Source organism: Schistocerca americana, chromosome 2, assembly GCF_021461395.2.
Source record: "Schistocerca americana isolate TAMUIC-IGC-003095 chromosome 2, iqSchAmer2.1, whole genome shotgun sequence".
Classification (NCBI taxonomy): Eukaryota; Metazoa; Arthropoda; class Insecta; order Orthoptera; family Acrididae; genus Schistocerca; species Schistocerca americana.
The window spans coordinates 8,332,265-8,350,992 of record NC_060120.1 but is presented as its reverse complement, the minus strand read 5'-3'; the positions used below and the strand labels follow the sequence as shown (position 1 = coordinate 8,350,992).

Below are 18,728 nucleotides of genomic sequence, written 5' to 3'. Positions count from 1 at the left end.
GAAACGGAACAGCAAGTAAGGTCTGGACTACGGAAGGCGAATCGTCGACTGTGATTAAGCGTAGCTTACATGTAAGCGAGATAGCGTATACAACACTTGTGTGACCCATTCTCGATTACTGCCTGAGTGTTCTGGATATCGACTAGGTCGGATTAAAAGGAGGCATGTAACCAATTCGGAGCTGAGCTGCTACATCTACATCTAAGTGATTACTCTGCTATTCACAATGAACCACCTTCAAGGTGTATCTCTACCGTTTCATTCTCGAACGGCGCGCGGGAGAAACGGGCATTTAAATTTTTCTCTGCAAGCCCTGATTTCTCTTATTTTATCTGATGGTCATTTCTCCTATGTAGGTGTGTGCTAACAGAATGTTTTCGCAATCGGAGGATAAAATTGGTGACTGAAATAATTAGTGACTGAAATTTCATGAGAAGATTCCCTTGCAAAGAAAAACGCCTTTGTTTAATGATTCCCACTCCAATTCGCTTATCATGTCTGTGGCACTACCTCCCCTACTTCGCGATAATACAAAACGAGCCGCCCTTCTTTGTACTTTTTCGACGTCATCCGTCAGTCCCATTTGATGCGGATCCCACACTGCTCAGCATTACTCCAGAACAGGACGGACAAGCGTGGTGTAAGCAGTCTCTTTAGTAGACCTGTTGCAGACAGCACAGACCGATCATGTGCGAAATTTACGCAGTAGTCAGACCACAGACATTTCCGTTCAGAAGGAGATTTAACTTCAGGAAAGCCGACTGGCCGAGGTTTACAGAAACGCTGGACGCTGCAGTTCTCAATATGGAACCTTCACTTGACACGTATGATACTTTTGTGAGGGCTGTAAAGAGGTGCTCCAGAACTGCAATTCTTCGGGGTTGTCGAACATCATACATTCCTGGTCTAACTTCAGAACTCAGTGCTCAATTTACATAGTATAAGGTACAATTCGAAGAAGATCCATTCGGCGAGACAGTGCTATCGGTTGGGAATAAACTTATTGCATCTCTGAAAGAATCCAAAAGGAATTCTTGGGTTAAAACTATGGAAGAACTTGATCTCATCAGAAACAGTCATAAAGCGTGGAGATTACTGAGACGCCTCAATAATGACCCAACCAGACCCACAGCACACTGCAACATTACTGCAGATCAGGTAGCACACCAACTGCTCATGAATGGGAAAGGAAGCCATAGAATCAAAGTTCCAAAAGTACAGCAAGAGGCCCAAGAACAAACGAGGGATCTGACTCTCCCATTCGAGATATCTGAATTAAACAAGGCTATTAAGGAGAGTAAAACTGGTAAAGCATCCGGTCTAGATGACATCCGTATGGAGCAAATCAGGAATTTCGGCCCAGAAACAAGAAAGTGGATCCTGCAGCTTTTCAACAACTGCACGAACCAGTGCCAAATACCAAAGATCTGGCGAAAGAGCAGGGTGATAGCTCTTCTGAAACCTGGAAAGGAAGCAAATCATCCCAAGAATTTCATACCAGTTAGCCTTTTGAGTCACTTTTATAAACTGTTCGAACGTATGATTCTGAATAGAATCCTACCAGTAATAGACCCTCTTCTCATACCCGAACGGAGGATTTCGGCCAAACAGAAGCTGCACAGGGCAACTTCTGAATATCACTCAGCTTATAGAGGATGGTTTTGAAACACGTCAAGTAACGGGCGTGGTCTTCGTGGATCTCACAGCAGCGTACGATACTGTCCATCATCGGTTGCTCCATGCAAAACTATACAATATGATCAACAACGCCCACCTCGTTAGACTACTCAGCACCCTCCTCCAAAACCGCAGGTTTTTTGTTGAATTTCAAGGACAACGCAGCCGCTGGAGAGCGCAGAAAAATGGTCTACCTCAGGGAAGCGTCTTGGCTCCACTTCTCTTCAACATTTATACCAACGACCAGCCATTGACCCCAGGCACATCTTATATGCAGATGACGCAGAGCTCATGCTCTGAAAGAGTGGAAAGAAACCTGACAACAGCACTTAGAACACTGTCAAGCTACTACAATCGAAAACAACTCAGACCAAACCCTTCGAAGGCACAAGTGTGTGCCTTTCATTTAAGGAACAGGGAAGCTAATCGTGAGCTACATATTGCATGGTCAGGCATCCAACTACAGCATCATCACGCACCTAAATACTTGGGAGTCACTCCCGACAGGACTCTGACATTCAAAACTCACTGCAAGAACACCAAAATGAGAATTTTTTCTGTTTGGTCATCAGTCTACTGACTGGTTTGATGCGGCCCGCACGAATTTCTTTCCTGTGCTAACCTCTTCATCTCAGACTAACACGCGCAACCTACATCCTCAATTATTTGCTTGACGTATTCCAATCTCTGTCTTCCTCTACAGTTTTTGCCCTCTACAGCTCCCTCTAGTACCATGGAAGTCATTCCCTCATGTCTTAGCACATGTCCCATCATCCTGCCCCTTCTCCTTATCAGTGTTTTCCACATATTCCTTTCCTCTCCAATTCTGCGTAGAACCTCCTCATTCCTTACCTTATCAGTCCACCTAATTTTCAAAATTCGTCTATAGCACCACATCTCAAATGCTTCGATTCTCTTCTGTTCCGGTTTTCCCACAGTCCATGTTTCACTACCATACAATGCTGTACTCCAGACGTACATCCTCAGAAATTTCTTCGTCAAATTAAGGCCGGTATTTGATATTAGTAGACTTCTCTTGGCCAGAAATGCCTTTTTTGCCATAGCGAGTCTGCTTATGATGTCCTCCTTGCTCCGTCCGTCATTGGTTATTTTACTGCCTAGGTAGCAGAATTCCTTAACTTCATTGACTTCGTGACCATCAATCCTGATGTTAAGTTTCTCGCTGTTCTCATTTCTACTACTTCTCATTACCTTCGTCTTTCTCCGATTTACTCTCAAACCATACTGTGTACTCATTAGACTGTTCATTCCGTTCAGCAGATCATTTAATTCTTCTTCACTTTCACTCAGGATAGCAATGTCATCAGCGAATCGTATCATTGGTATTCTTTCACCTTGTATTTTAATTCCATTCCTGAACCTTTCTTTTATTTCCATCATTGCTTCCTCGATGTACAGATTGAAGAGTAGGGGCGAAAGGCTACAGCCTTGTCTTACACCCTTCTTAATACGAGCACTTCGTTCTTGATCGTCCACTCTTATTATTCCCTCTTGGTTGTTGTACATATTGTATATGATCCGTCTCTCTCTATAGCTTACCCCTACTTTTTTCAGAATCGCGAACAGTTTGCACCATTTTATATTGTCGAACGCTTTTTCCAGGTCGACAAATCCTATGAAAGTGTCTTGATTTTTCTTTAGCCTTGCTTCCATTACTAGCCGTAACGTCAGAATTGCCTCTCTCGTCCCTTTAATTTTCCTAAAGCCAAACTGATCGTCACCTAGCGCATTCTCAATTTCCTTTTCCATTCTTCTGTATATTATTCTTGTAAGCAGCTTCGATGCATGAGCTGATAAACTGATTGTGCGATAATTCTCGCACTTGTCAGCTCTTGCCGTCTTCGGAATTGTGTGGATAATGCTTTTCCGAAAGTCAGATGGTATGTCTCCAGACTCATATATTCTACACACTAACGTGAATAGTCGTTTTGTTGCCACTTCCCCCAATGATTTTAGAAATTCTGATGGAATGTTATCTATCCCTTCTGCCTTATTTGACCGTAAGTCCTCCAAAGCTCTTTTAAATTCCTATTCTAATACTGGATCCCCTATCTCTTCTAAATTGACTCCTGTTTCTTCTTCTAACACATCTGACAAATCTTCACCCTCATAGAGGCTTTCAATGTATTCTTTCCACCTATCTGCTCTCTCCTCTGCATTTATCAGTGGAATTCCCGTTGCACTCTTAATGTTACCACCGTTGCTTTTAATGTCACCAAAGGTTGTTTTGACTTTCCTGTATGCTGAGTCTGTCCTTCCGACAATCATATCTTTTTCGATGTCTTCACATTTTTCCTGCGGCCATTTCCTCTTAGCTTCCCTGCACTTCCTATTTATTTCATTCCTCAGCGACTTGTATTTCTGTATTCCTGATTTTCCCGGAACATGTTTGTACTTCCTCCTTTCATCAATCAACTGAAGTATTTCTTCTGTTACCCATGGTTTCTTCGCAGCTACCTTCTTTGTACCTATGTTTTCCTTCCCAACTTCTGTGATGGCCCTTTTTAGAGATGTCCATTTGTCTTCAACTGTACTACCTACTGCGCTATCCCTTATTGCTGTATCTATAGCGTTAGAGAACTTCAAACGTGTCTCGTCATTCCTTAGTACTTCCGTATCCCACTTCTTTGCGTATTGATTCTTCCTGACTAATGTCTTGAACTTCAGCCCGCTATTCATCACTACTATATTGTGATCTGAGTCTATATCTCCACCTGGGTACGCCTTACAGTCCAGTATCTGATTTCGGAATCTCTGTCTGACCATGATGTAATCTAATTGAAATCTTCCCGTATCTCCCGGCCTTTTCCAAGTATACCTCCTCCTCTTGTGATTCTTGAACAGGGTATTCGCTATTACTAGCTGAAACTTGTTACAGAACTCAATTAGTCTTTCTCCTCTTTCATTCCTTGTCCCAAGCCCATATTCTCCTGTAACCTTTTCTTCTACTCCTTCCCCTACAACTGCATTCCAGTCGCCCATGATTATTAGATTTTCGTTCCCCTTTACATACTGCATTACCCTTTCAATATCCTCATACACTTTCTCTATCTGTTCATCTTCAGCTTGCGACGTTGGCACGTATACCTGAACTATCGTTGTCGGTGTTGGTCTGCTGTCGATTCTGATTAGAATGAGAATCTCCGCTCGCTCGCAAACTAGCGGGGTCACAGTGGGGATCACATCCACAAACTATTCGCTGTTCTGCAATGGCACTGTGCTTTTCTACTGCCGAATATGCTTCTCCAGTCTGGTACAGGTCATCTCATGCCAGACAAGTACACATTGCTCTCAACGAAACCTGCAGGTTGATCACAGGTTTCTTAAGGCCTACACCAACTGATAAGCTCTACTGCCTGGCTGGAATAGCGCCACCATGGGTACGCAGCACAGTGGCTGCCAACAAGGAGAGACTGAAAGTGGAACAGGACAGTGCCCATCCACTGCACGGACATAATCCACCACAGCAACGGCTGAGATCGCGAAAGAGCTTCCTGAGAACATTCGAGAAGCTCACCATTTCACCAGAGAAGGCAAGGCTGGAGTCATGGAAGAAGTCGACGCCTCACCTGTAGACGCCAGAAGCTGAAGAACCACCACCTGGACACAACGAGAGATGGCTGGTGTGGAAATCTTTAAACAGATTACGATCAGGAGTTAAACGATCCAGAGACAATCTGAAGACATGGGGCTTCATAACAGAAGATACGTCCTGTGACTGTGGACAAGAACAAACCACAAGCCACATGCTCCAGTGCCTTTTGTGCCCTACATCCCGCACGAAGATTGATCTCCTGCAAGCCACTTCAAGCGCCTTGGAGGCTGCAAAGTACTGGGCACATGTAATATAAATACAATATATGTATAGGGCGTTACAAAAAGGTACGGCCAAACTTTCAGGAAACATTCCTCACACACAAATAAAGAAAAGATGTTATGTGGACATGTGTCCGGAAACGCTTAATTTCCATGTTAGAGCTCATTTTAGTTTCGTCAGTATGTACTGTACTTCCACGATTCACCGCCATGATTTCTACGGGATACTCTACCTATGCTGCTAGAACATGTGCCCTTACAAGTACGACACAACATGTGGTTCATGCACGATGGAGCTCCTGCACATTTCAGTCGAAGTGTTCGTACGCTTCTCAACAAGAGATTCGGTGACCGATGGATTGGTAGAGGCGTACCAATTCCATGGCCTCCACGCCCTCCTGACCTCAACCCTCTTGACTTTCATTTGTGGGGGCATTTGAAAGCTCTTGTCTACGCAACCCCGGTACCAAATGTAGAGACTCTTCGTGCTCGTATTGTGGACTGCTGTGATACAATACGCCATTCTCCAGGACTGCATCAGCGCATCAGGGATTCCATGCGACGGAGGGTGGATGCATGTATCCTCGCTAACGGAGGACATTTTGAACATTTCCTGTAACAAAGTGTTTGAGGTCACGCTGGTGCGTTCTGTTGCTGTGTATTTCCATTCCATGATTAATGTGATTTGAAGAGAAATAATAAAAAGGGCTCTAACATGGAAAGTAAGCGTTTCCGGAGACATGTCCACATAACATATTTTCTTTCTTTGTGTGTGAGGAATGTTTCTTGAAAGTTTGGCCGTACCTTTTTGTAACACCCTATATATATATATATATATATATATATTGATGTGTATGGCTACTGTAAATTTGTATGTTTCTGATCTGATTCGAGAATAAATAAAAATAGGCCTGTTGCACTTTCTAAGTCTTCTGCCAATGAATCGGAACCTTTGGTTGGCTCTACCCAAAACATTATCTATGTGATCGTTCCAATTTAGGGTATTTGCAATTGTAATCCCTAAGTATTTAGTTGAATTTACAGCCTTCAGATTTGTGTGACTTATCGCGTAATCGAAGTTTAGCGGATTTCTTTCAGTACTCATGTGAATAACTTCACACTTTTCTTTATTCAGGGTCAACTGCAAATTTTTGAACCATACGGATACCTTATCTAAATCATTTTGAAATCCGTTTTAGTCATCTGACGCCTTTACAAGGCGGTGAATGACAGCATCATCTGCAAACAATCTAAGACGGCTAATAAGATTTTCTCCTTTGTCGTTAATATAGATCAGGAACAGTAGAGGGCCTATAAGAATTCCTTGGGAACGCCGGATATTATTTCTGTTTTACTCTATGACATTCCGTCTATTGTATTGTATTGTATTGTACTGTATGTTAACCGGGGACCTAGAAACGACGGAGAGGCTCCACCCCGCAGCAGCCGCAGTGGTCCACAACCCCACGACCACTACCCCAGTCCGTTTCACCCCTCTGCCGCCCCACACCGAACCACTCCTTCAGGGTCATTCTGCGGTTCTCCCCTCCCCCGGTGGACCGCCCCCCCCCCCCTCCCCAGAGAACGTCTAACACCAGACAAGTGTAGACCCTATGTTTGTGTGGAAGAGTAATGGTGGTGTATGCGTACATGGGAAACTTGTTTGCGCAGCAATTGCCGACATAATGTAGCTGAGGCGGAAAAAGGGGAACCAGCCTGCATTCGCCGAGGCAGATGGAAAACCACCTAAAAACCATCCATAGACTGGTCGGCTCTCCAGACCTCGACAGAAGTCCGCCTGGTGGATTCGTGCCGGGGACTAGGCGTTCCTTTCCACTCCTGAAAGCCGTGCATTAGACCGCTCGGCTAACCAGGGGGGCACTACCGTCTGTTACTACGAACTGTGACCTTTCTGACAGGAAATCACGAATCCAGTCGCACAACTGAGGCGATATTCCATAGGTACGCAGTTTGGTTAGAAGACGCTTGTGAGGAACGTTGTCGAAAGCCTTCTGGAAGTCTGAAAATATGGAATCAATTTGACATCCCCTGTCGATAGCACTTATTGCGTAATGAGTGTAAAGAGCTAGTTGCGTTTCACAAGAACGATATTTTCTGAATCCGTGATGATTACGTGTCAATAAATCGTTTTCCTCGAGGCACTTCATGATGTTCGAATACAGCATATGTTCCAAAACCATGCTGCAAATCGATATTGGACTGAAATTCTACGGATTAGTCCTACTTCCGTTTCTGGGTATTCGTGTGACTTGAGCAATTTTCCAGTCTTTAGGTGCGGATCTTTCTGTGAGCGAGCGGTTGTATATAACTGACAAATGTGGAGCTATTGTATCAGCATACTCTGACAGAAACGTAACTGGTATGCAATCTGGACCGGAAGCCTTGCTTTTACAGTAGAGTCTCGATTATCCGATCTTCGGTTATTCGACCTCCTGTATTACCCGACCCTTTCACCGCGCCGGCCGTGCCCCAGCCGACGACAAGTCAGTGACTAACGTGTTGTTTGTTGATATTCAGTTGTCGCCGTCTGCTACTCCTCACTCCTCAGTGCCAACTTAGATCTGTAGTGGAGTGGTTCAAATGGTTCAAATGGCTCTGAGCACTATGGGACTTAACTGCTGAGGTCATTAGCCCCTAGAACTTAGAACTAGTTAAACCTAACTAACCTAAGGACATCACAAACATCCACGCCCGAGGCAGGATTCGAACCTGCGACCGTAGCGGGCTTGCGGTTCCAGACTGCAGCGCCTAGAGCCGCCCGGCCACTTCGGCCGGCTGTAGTGGAGTGGACGTGTTGCACTTTGTTTATGGTAAAAATTTGTGGTGATGGCTTCAAAACGGAAAAAGGTGGTCGTTTCAATGGAAGAAAAACTCCAAGCATTAAAAAGAGTAGACAATGGTGAAACTTTATTAAAAGTGGCGCAAGATTATAACGTCGGGAAAACAACAGTTGGAGGCTGGAAAAGGAGCCGCAATGAAATTGAGAAGTTGTGTTATCAGCGAGCAACCTCGGCTGTTTTGGAAGATCGGAAAACCGTGAAATACTGTGATTATGAAAAAGTAAGTGAAGCTTTGTTCCTATGGTTTACTCAACATAGACATAAAGGTGTATCCATGCCGGGCCCTATTTTGGAGGAAAAAGCCTTAAAGTTTCATAACAAACAAAGTGAACGAAAGTGAACATGATTTCACAGCTAATGCAGGCTAGCTCGCTAGATGGAAGAAAAGATGCGGAATTCGGCAACTTAATGTCTGTGGTGAAAAGCTTTCAGCAAAGCTGTTCAATTGTTTAGGAATAAACTTCAGAAGGTATTGGACAAGGAAAACTTAACAGGCGACCAAATTCGTAACTGCGACGAGAGTCGTCTCAATTACAAAATGTTACCGGAAAAACATTAGCGTCAAAGGCCGAAAAGGCAGCGCCAGGCTACAAACGTAGCAAAGAAAGAGTGACAATTCTTGCATGCAGTAACGCCAGAGCAAAATTGAAAATGAAACTGTCTATGATAGGTAAGCCATAAAAACCGAGAGAATTTAAATATGTAACTAAAAATGCTTTACCGGTTAAGTATTACAACCAAAAAATTGCTTGGATGAACTCAGACATTTTTAAAGAATGGTTTTTTAACGAGTTCGTGTCAGAAACTGGAAAGTTTTTGAAAGGCGACAACTTGCCCCGCAAAGCACTGTTGCTTCTAGACAATGCCACTTGTCATCCTAATGAAGATGAACTTCAAGATCAAGATATAATGGTCATGTTTTTGCGTCCATATGTCACATCCTTATGTCAGCCTATGGACCAAGGGACCTTACAGACACTGAAGAGAAACTAACGCAGAAACTTGCTTTCCTCTTTAATTAATGCTATGGACAAGGGAGAAGACACGCTAGAGCAGTTGCGCCGTATTAATTTGAAAGACGTAGCTTATGACGTGGCCCAATCTTGGGAGAGTTTTGGAGCAAATACAATTGCAAAATCGTGGAAAATTTTGCTACAGGAAAATCAAGAAAATTCTCCAGATGATGAAAATCTACAGCAGCAGACCGAACCAGAAAATACTAACCTGGTTTCATTGTTACGAAAAGTTCCGGGATGTGCTGACGCCACAGAAGATGACATAAACGAATGGATTGTCAAAGATGAAGAATTTGAAGTGACAGATGAAGAAATAGTCAACACGGTAAATGAAAAAGAAGAAAACGAAGAAGCGGATGTAGTGGATGAAAGTGCGCCCAAGATTTCTCACAACGAAGGACCCAAGGCCTTAGAAACTGCTTTAAAATATGCAGAGCAACTGGAGGAAACATCATCCGCCGAGGTTTTACTTCTTAAGAGACTACGTGATTTAGCAGCAAAAAAACAGCAAACAGCAGGCAAACAAAAGACAATTACTAACATCTTCACTCAGTAAATATCTATTCAGTGTAATCTGATTTGTATTGTATTAAATGTTAAATCATTTCGCCTACTTTAGTTTAATTTTTGTGTTTTTTTGTATTATTTTCCATGTTATCCGACCTTCCCGCTTATCCGACCTTGCCGCAGCCGGTTTAGGATGGATAATCGAGACTCTACTGTATTAAGTGATTTAAGCTACCTTGCGATTAGATTAGTTACCGGTGGGTTGTATCAATGCGCGAGCTCGATTGTTGGCGAAAATACGTATTCAAAGTCTGTAGTAAGTGTAAAACAACGTCAGATATTGTATCGAACGCCTTCTCCGAAAATAATGTCCGCCTGCTTGGCTGGGTGGTAACGTGCTCGTCTGCCATGCAAGCGGGTCCGGTTCGATTCCCGGCGGGGAGGAGATTTTAACCTTTCGGAGACTGGGTGTTGCGTTGTCCTCATCACCGGCGCACAAGTCGCCCAATGTGGCGTCGACGGAAATAAGACTCGCACTTGGCGGCCGAAATTCCCCGAATAGGGGCCTCCCGGCCAACGGTACCTTACGTTCATTCATTCAATTCCGAAAATAATTATGAGCAGTTAGTTCAGGAGCCAACTCGAAGTGTAAATGCTTCCAAAATCAAACTTGATCACTTAGCAACAAATAATCCTGAGGAAACAGGATCGTCACGACGGATACAGGCATTAGGGACTACAGGACCGTTGTAGGTAGATTGACCACCGCAACATACAAACCAATTAAAAATAAACGCAAAATAAATTTGCTTAAAAAAGGAGATAAACATTCGTTTGACGCCTTCCTAAGAGACAGCCTTCACTCTTTTCCAACTAACTTCGTGTGTGTAGACTAGATGTGTCTTGACTTCAGAGAAATAGTAACTGACGCAATTAAGAGATTTGTACCAAATAAATTAATAAAAATGGTGCTGATCCCCCAAGGTAAACAAAACATGTCGGAACACGGTTGCAAAAGCTACGAAAAAGCATGTCAAATTTAAAAAAACACAAAATCTCCAAGATTGGAGATGAAGCTCTAAACTTAGCGCGGACTTCACTGCAAGATGCTTTTAACAGTTTCCATAGTTAAACTTTGTCTCGAAATCTGAAAGAAGATTCGAAGAGATTTTTGTCCTATGTAAAGCACACCAGCGGCAAGACACAATCAGTACCCCAATGCACGACGGCAACGGTAATACACTCCTGGAAATGGAAAAAAGAACACATTGACACCGGTGTGTCAGACCCACCATACTTGCTCCGGACACTGCGAGAGGGCTCTACAAGCAATGATCACACGCACGGCACAGCGGACACACCAGGAACCGCGGTGTTGGCCGTCGAATGGCGCTAGCTGCGCAGCATTTGTGCACCGCCGCCGTCAGTGTCAGCCAGTTTGCCGTGGCATACGGAGCTCCATCGCAGTCTTTAACACTGGTAGCATGCCGCGACAGCGTGGACGTGAACCGTATGTGCAGTTGACGGACTTTGAGCGAGGGCGTATAGTGGGCATGCGGGAGGCCGGGTGGACGTACCGACGAATTGCTCAACACGTGGGGCGTGAGGTCTCCACAGTACATCGATGTTGTCGCCAGTGGTCGGCGGAAGGTGCACGTTCCCGTCGACCTGGGACCGGACTGCAGCGACGCACGGATGCACGCCAAGACCGTAGGATCCTACGCAGTGCCGTAGGGGACCGCACCGCCACTTCCCAGCAAAGTAGGGACACTGTTGCTCCTGGGGTATCGGCGAGGACCATTCGCAACCGTCTCCATGAAGCTGGGCTACGGTCCCGCACACCGTTAGGCCGTCTTCCGCTAACGCCCCAACATCGTGCAGCCCGCCTCCAGTGGTGTCGCGACAGGCGTGAATGGAGGGACGAATGGAGACGTATCGTCTTCAGCGATGAGAGTCGCTTCTGCCTTGGTGCCAATGATGGTCGTATGCGTGTTTGGCGCCGTGCAGGTGAGCGCCACAATCAGGACTGCATACGACCGAGGCACACAGGGCCAACACCCGGCATCATGGTGTGGGGAGCGATCTCTTACAGTGGCCGTACACCACTGGTGATCGTCGAGGGGACACTGAATAGTGCACGGGTCATCCAAACCGTCATCGAACCCATCGTTCTACCATTCCTAGACCGGCAAGGGAACTTGCTGTTCCAACAGGACAATGCACGTCCGCATGTATCCCGTGCCACCCAACGTGCTCTAGAAGGTGTAAGTCAACTACCCTGGCCAGCAAGATCCAGCACGAACGCTGGTCCAACTGAGGCGCCAGGTGGAAATGGCATGGCAAGCCGTTCCACAGGACTACATCCAGCATCTCTACGATCGTCTCCATGGGAGAATAGCAGCCTGCATTGCTGCGAAAGGTGGATATACACTGTACTAGTGCCGACATTGTGCATGCTCTGTTGCCTGTGTCTATGTGCCTGTGGTTCTGTCAGTGTGATCATGTGATGTATCTGACCCCAGGAATGTGTCAATAAAGTTTCCCCTTCCTGGGACAATGAATTCACGGTGTTCTTATTTCAATTTCCAGGAGTGTACAATCGATGACAGCGGCACAACAGCAGAGTTATTAAACACAGTTCTCCGAAGTTCCTTCACCAAAGAAGACGAAGTAAATATTCCAAAATTCGAATTCGGAACGACTGCCAACATGTACATAAGCACTTAATACAGTCAAGTTTCTGGTCCAGATAGCATACGTATAAGGTTACTTTTAGAGCGTACTGATAAAGTAGTCCCAGATTCAGCAATCAATTACAACCGTTCGCGTGCTCAAGAAAGATAATCGGAGTAATCAGCTGAATTATAGACCATATCGCTAAAGTCGATTTGTAGTAGGTTTTTGGGACACACACAGCTTTCGAACGTTATGAATTGTATCGAATGTACGACGTATTGACACAAAGTCAGCACGAATTCAGACAATATCGCTCTTGTACTCACAACTAGCTCTTTATTAGCACAAAATAATGAGTTCTATCAATAGGAGACGTCAAATTCATTCCACATTCCTAGACTTCGCGAATAGCTTTTGACACCGTTACGCCCAACAAAATTTGTAATCAGATTGCGTGCCGACGGAGTTTCGCTTCCGCTGTGCGACTGTAGTAGTAGTAGTAGTAGTAGTAGTAGCTTTATTCATCCGTAGATCTCTATTTGCAAGGATGTAGGACATGCCAAACTATTTACAAAATTAGACCAATTTAAAATAAGCTAATTCGTATACACATACATTTACAGACTTCTAGTTAGAGACAATCATTAGATTTATTCCTGCTATACTTTTGCCCGCATCTCGTGGTCGTGCGTTAGCGTTCTCGCTTCCCACGCCCGGGTTCCCGGGTTCGATTCCCGGCGGGGTCAGGGATTTTCTCTGCCTCGTGATGGCTGGGTGTTGTGTGCTGTCCTTAGGTTAGTTAGGTTTAAGTAGTTCTAAGTTCTAGGGGACTGATGACCATAGCTGTTAAGTCCCATAGTGCTCAGAGCCATTTGAACCATTTGAACCTGCTATACTTTTCTTACAAATAACTTAGTAAATAATGTAATGTCACACTGTTCAATCATATCTCACTATCAGTCACTGCACACACTATACATACATTGTTTCATAATACTTCACTCTCTACACACACACACAGACACACACGCACCGGTGATCTTTGGGCCATTTTCTGTACCGCAACTTCCCATTTGCTATCCTGAAAAACTGAATCAGGATCCCTGTATCATGAGTGAGATATTGAGCTCAGAAAGAGGAAGAGGTGTTAGTACTGTGCTATACATAGCTTGGGGGTAATGTTTTCAGAAAAGGACATAAGAAGGAAAAGAACGTAGTCTGAAGGTGTTATGTGGCATGTTGGATGTTTTATAATCACTATTATTGTTTATTTGTATAACTTTTTTTACCAAACCCCTTCTATGTTTTATCTAAGTAATCCTTCAATGTGTAAAATGTATTTCATATAAGGCACTTTTTAGCTGCCTTTTTAAATAAGTGTATGTGTGTAGTTCCTTTAATCTCTTTTGGTAATTTATTGTACAGTTTTATGCCTTGGTAGAAAATACTGTTTTGAGTTTTATGTTTATTTTTTCTTGGTGCATGTTAAGTTGAGTTTAGCTCTTGTTCCTTGGTCATGGACAGAGCTGTTTGTGCAGTAATTACCAATGTTATTTTGATGTGTACAACTGACTGGTAAATGTATTTACATGGAGCATTTGAAATGCCCGATCTTTACAATGAGCTCGACTACTACTTCTGGTTGCTATTCTTATGGCTCTTTTCTGGAGTTTGAAATTTGTGTTCATATTTTGAGCATTTGTTCTCTAAAAAAAGAATGCAGTAGATAAGAATCGAGGGTACATGTGAACAGTATGTAACTAAAAGACACTGCATGTTACACACTGATTATAGGATTCTAAGGCCATAACATGCTGATGACATTCTGTTTGCAAGTACCTTTGTGTGTTCACTCCACTTCAACTGAGGATCAATATTCATTCCTAGAAATTTTGCATTTGTTACGCAGTCTGTAGAGGTGCCATCTACATTTAATTTAACATTGTCATTTTCCCTCTTCAAACTGAAACTCATGGCATTAGTTTTCATTATGTTCAATGCCACTTTATTGCTTACTGACCAAACGTAAACTTCCTTGAGAGTTTCGCTGCAAGGAGTTCCCTTGTTTTCTCAGTAACTATTATACTTCTGTCATCAGCAAAGAGTAGTTTTTCACCATGAGTAACACTACTGAGAGAGTCACTGATGTATATAGGGTATAGTATTGGTCCTAATGTGCTACCTTGCAGAATCCCTATATTAATGTATTTTGGTTCTGATAAGTGTTTTCCTAATTGTTTGGATCTATTTGAAGTATGTGTTATCACTACTCTTTGTACCCTATCTGCTATATATGATCGAAACCAGTCATTAGCTACCCCTCTTATTCCTAATGCTTCTAATTTATTTAATAGAATCTTGTGGTCGACTGTATCAAAGGCCTTAGAAAGGTCCAGAAATATGCCTCTGACACACTCATCTTTGTCAAGAGCATCATGTACATCTTTTGTGAATTCAACTATGGCTGACTCCGTATTTTTGCCACTTTGGAAACCAAACTGTGATTCGCTTGAAATATTGTATTTATTTAGGTAATTCATTAATCTCTCTTTCATATTTCCTTCTATTATATTTCAGAATGGTGACAGTAGGGAAATGGGTAAGTAATTTTCTACGTCTTCTGCATTACCTTTCTTAAGGAAAGGTATAACTCTTGCCTGTTTTAACTGCTCTGGAAATGTCCGTGATGTCAAGGATTCATTTATTATATTTTTAAAGGGGCCTTGTATAATCTATTTACATTTTTTCAGTACACACATTGGTACTTCATCTAAGCCAGCTGACTTTCTATTTTTTAGTTTTTGAACAGTTTTATTGACTTCATTTTCTGTGGTCAGAAGTAACATCATCGTATTTAGTGCAGCATTATTTACAGGTGTTAATTTTGTTTTGTGCAATTTTTGCTGTAAATTCTATGCAATACTTGAGAAATGCTCATTTATATAGTTCGCTGAGTGTTGTGGATCATTTGTTATCTTATCCCCCTTCCTTAGCAGTACGTTATTCTGCGTTTGTTTTCCTCTTCCCATTGTCTTTCTTGTAACATCCCTGACTGCTTTGCTTTTATTCTCTGAATTATATATTATTTCGTCATTAAATGACTTTTTCGCAGCAATCAGCACCTTTCTATAGATCTTTTTGTATCTATGAAAGAGTTTTAGGAATTCTGGATCATTGCGACTCTTTTTCATGGAACTGAGGTATTTAAGTGTTTGGGAGGACTTCGTAATACCTTGCTGTTATCCATCTGTTTTCTGAGATGTTGAAACATACATGCTTACTTTTGTAAATGGCTTTTCAAAGTTCAATTTAAACAATGTGGAAAATTTAGAGAATTTCCTATTCACATTGGTTTCCTCATACACTTCATTCCAGTTTTGTGTTGCTAGTTCTTTTAAAAAGTATTTTATTGCAAGTTCTGACAGATGTCGTTTGTAGGCTTGTAGTTTAAGGAATGATTCGATGCCTGATTTTACTGTTGTTATTTGACAGATATGGTCTTATAATCCAAAAGGTTTTAAAGCTACATCACATTTTTCCCTGTCCATATTTGTGGCCACATGGTCAATTACTAATGCAGTCATTGTAGTAACTATTGACCAATAGGGACATGCCAAAACTTCGAAGGATATTTATGAGGGTTCTGCTGGATTCATTTATGATGTTAGTGTTGATTTTAATGTCCCCACACAGAATTATGTTGACCTTTGTACTTGAGACTTTATCTAAAACTTCTGTTAATTTATTGAAAAAAGTGTATACACCACCACTGGGAGATCTACACACGTACAAAATGATTAATTTCTTGGTGATATCAAACCCTTTTGTTTCAATAGCTGATATTTCAAAGTGTTTGTCGTCACCTACTGTACTGAGCTCATGTCTTGATTTGAACTGTGTTCCTTTTCTGATATAAATGCATAATCCTCCACCCCTTGAAACAGTTCTGCAATAAGAGTTTGCCATTTCATAGAATGATAATACTACAGGTTGGATTTCTGTGTCTATACACCAGTGCTCAGTACCACAAACTACTGTGCAATGCCCCATGTTACCTATTGTTTGTTCTTCTTTGTGCCATCTGTCATTTACGATATTTGGAGTGTTATAATCTGTCTTATGAGTGATTGTTTTAGTATTTTTAAACTGCTAGAGGTACTCTTTAGTCAGGGGAACCTGTTGTCTGGATTTATCCTAAAAAAGACTTACTTTTCCCACCCATGACAACAGTATTTGACCATGTGTGGCCCGAGATCCATCCCCTACACTTTCATGAATCAGCTGTACCAATCTTCCCTTCGCAGTCCTGTTTAGGAGCAGGCCATGCCTAGTGAAACCCCATTTGTTGATAGTCCCGACGGTCACCAGAGAAACATGAACGCAGTTAGTTGCCCTCAGAGCCATTCCTAACTCCACATTGATTCCCCTCACAGCACCATCAAGGTGTGGTCGATCATGACGCCGAAATAGCTCAACAAATTGTGTGTTGGTGCCATGAGTCAGGGAAGCTATCTTGTCTGGATCACCACCTATGTCATATGCCCCATCCCTATCCAAACTTTTCCCCGCCCAACCCACTATCACTACATGGTCCTCTTTTGTAAAGTCCTTACATAAAGACCCTAAGTCCTCTATGACTAAGCTCTGCATTTGGCTTGAAGATACTGGTGGCCTGGTACGCTGCCCCTAAACTTTCCTGTAACTTCTCCACTTAACTCGACTAGTGGTAGATACCTGTTTATGGTGTTGATGATAAAACTGTCAGATCGCGTTCTCTTTCTTCCTATCCTCCTACCAGCTGCCAGTTCCCAACAACCCTCCTGCCCCCTATCTCCCTTGATCCTTATCAGTCCCTGAAGCGCACAAATTTTCCATTCCTGTTCCCCAATCAAAATGTTCCTACTGCATACTCCGCAGTCCCAGGAGAGAGCCTCTTCTGTCCTCCTAACGTTCTCCTCACAGAATCCCCCCCACTGAAAATATTCCCTACAAGATTGGCAACAGATCCCTCTACTCACTACCCTTTAACAGCTCCTACATTTCTCAGTCATGGTCAGAGTAATTAAGTTTAAAGAATGTTTCAAATTTGACATGGACGCGATACTAGTTGTATGTAAACAAAAAACGACACAAAGGTCTTATGTATGATCGTTGTTGTTTTTTACTGATTCAGAGATACGATGACAGAAGAATGAATTAGTATTTACTTTGATTTTAGAGAATTTAAGTTATCAATCGTGTTCGGTCAGGTTTTAAACGTTTATAACTCGGCAAATTTGGGCGTACATCGCGTCTATGTACTAGTAAACAATACGAAATATGTTAGTTAAATACGTTTTACAAACGTTTAATTACGCTTTTATTGCCACAATAGACATTGATGAAACTAGTAGCTGCCTTTTTTAATGAATTTTGCACTATCAAGGAAGCTTGAATAGAATTTTATTTTAGAATGAGATTTTCACTCTGCAGCGGAGTGTGCGCTGATATGAAACTTCCTGGCAGATAAAACTGTGTGCCGGACCGAGACTCGAACTCGGGACCTTTGCCTTTCGCGGGCAAGTGCTCTACCAACTGAGCTACCCAAGCACGACTGACGAGCCGTCCTAACAGCTTTACTTCTGCCAGTACCTCGCCTCCTTTCTTTCAGGAGTGCTAGTACTACAGGTTTCGCAGGTGAGCTTCTGTAAAGTTTGGAAGGTAGGAGACGAGGTACTGGCAGAAGTATAGCTGTGAGGACGCGGCGTGAGTCGTGCTTCGGTAGCTCAGTTGGTAGAGCACTTGCCCGCGAAGACAAGGGTCACGAGTTCGAATCTCGGTCCGGCACACAGTTTTAATCTGCCAGGAAGTTTCAGAATTTTTTTTGTTTATGTCACGATAAATTTCGGGCTATGTCGCAATTATTGGGACTTCAGGCAACACATTTTTTTTTTTTTCAAGAACAAGTCCTGCTGGGAAGCTAATATTCAGTTGTGTGACAAAAACGGACACTACAGCAAGTATATGAAACAAAGAAAATTTAAATTTGACACAATTCCCCTTACATATATTCTTTTAGCGAATGAAGAAAATACCTGTGATCTCACTCAGCGGCCATCTTCACCGGATCCGAGATTTCTTCTCTGAGAGGTCACAGTTCGTAGTGATTGACGGA

General features: G+C 42.8%; 1 non-coding gene across 1 annotated transcript; it reads left to right on the top strand.

The window, feature by feature from the left end:
• Positions 1-18,326: 18,326 nt before the first annotated feature.
• Positions 18,327-18,402, top strand: Trnar-gcg. The gene has a single exon. It is a non-coding gene; the product is annotated as a tRNA-Arg (tRNA).
• The last annotated feature ends 326 nt before the right edge of the window (positions 18,403-18,728 follow it).